The sequence below is a fragment of the Mustela erminea genome, chromosome 19 (assembly GCF_009829155.1).
Source record: "Mustela erminea isolate mMusErm1 chromosome 19, mMusErm1.Pri, whole genome shotgun sequence".
Lineage (NCBI taxonomy): Eukaryota > Metazoa > Chordata > Mammalia > Carnivora > Mustelidae > Mustela > Mustela erminea.
In genome coordinates this window covers 26,701,894-26,703,286 of record NC_045632.1, presented here as the reverse complement: position 1 = coordinate 26,703,286, position 1,393 = coordinate 26,701,894, and the positions used below count along the sequence as shown (strand labels likewise).

Sequence of the window (1,393 nt, the reverse complement as noted above, 5' to 3'; positions counted from 1 at the left end):
CATGGATCCTTTCACGGAGGGCCCTCAAGGGTGACCCAAGAGCTTCTGAAATTGAAAGCAAAATGCTTTTATTTTCTGGGAGGATGGTCGTAGAAAATGCCATGTGAATTCATAAATCAGTCTACTCTCCAAAAGCATCTGAGAGTTTGGGATGAGCCTCTAATGTTCGGCACAGTGGAGATTTTGTAGACTGAAATGTAGGAACATTTGTAAATTGACATCATCTCCGAGCTGTGAGTTTTGTCCAGGTTATGAAACAGATCTGAATTTAAAGTAACTATGTTCAATTCCATGACAAACTCCAATAATTTTGAGATTACAACATCCTATTGTTTACTGAGTTTTATGCAAATTCCCATAGTGCCCCATATGCCCCTCACCATAGTTCCTACAAATGCTGATGGATATAAACTGCTTTTTTTTTTTTTTAATATGGAACGCTTCATGAATTTGCATGTCATCCTTGTGCAGGGGCCATGCTAATCTTCTCTGTATCATTCCAATTTTAGTATATGTGCTGCCGAAGCAAGCACTCAATTGCTTTTAAAAACACAAAGTAATATGGGGTACCTGGCTTGATCATTTGGAAGAACATGCGTCTCTTCATCTCAGAGTTGTGAGTTTGGGCTCCATGATGGGTGTAGAGATTACTAAAAAAATAAAAAGAACATGAAGTAATAAACATTAGTTTCGTTTGGAGCACCTTTGAGACTCTCCTAGTATCATTAAAAGCTGTTGATGCTTCTTAGAGACGTAGAGCCCAAAATCTTAAAAATCAAAGGGTCCTTTAACACTTCAGTGGGTCTTGGTGGCATTAGAAGGGCAAAGAGTTGCTCTAGTCATAAAACGTCAAAATTTTCTTCTCAGCTCCACTTCAGTCCTTATGGATTACATCATACAATTTAGTGCTGATTTATTGCATAGTTTTAAAGTTTTCACATTATTATTACAATATTATTTTATTACAATAATATTTTTATTATTACAGTAGCATTTTGCATGTGGCAGTGAATTGAATGGTTCAGAACACCGATGACAGCCGTCTCCTTTCCCAGTCCTGCATGGGCTCCTTCAGTCTGCATAGCAGGCAACTCTTGATCTCAAGGTCACGAGTTTGAGCCCCATATTGGGTGTAGAGATTACTTCAATACCTGCACTTTAAAAATTTCATTGAACCACTAGTAACTTCAGTTCTTCAGCTAGTTAATGCCACCTTAGAGGACACCTACAGAGTCATGCTGTGAAGCATGAGGCTTTTGCTCACACTACCTCCCCTTCACTGGTCTTCTCCGTGCGTCCATTCTCTTTGCCTTACCTTCCACACGTCATCTTTCGTTGGGTACACTTGAACAAAAAGAACGAAAACAACCCAACGTGAGATAAGCACACATAT

At 39.1% G+C, this 1,393-nt stretch overlaps 1 non-coding gene across 1 annotated transcript; it reads right to left on the bottom strand.

Annotated features, from left to right (window-relative positions):
* Positions 1-426: 426 nt before the first annotated feature.
* On the bottom strand, positions 427-533 carry LOC116580415. Its single transcript, XR_004281650.1, has one exon. It is a non-coding gene; the product is annotated as a U6 spliceosomal RNA (small nuclear RNA).
* Positions 534-1,393: the final 860 nt, after the last annotated feature.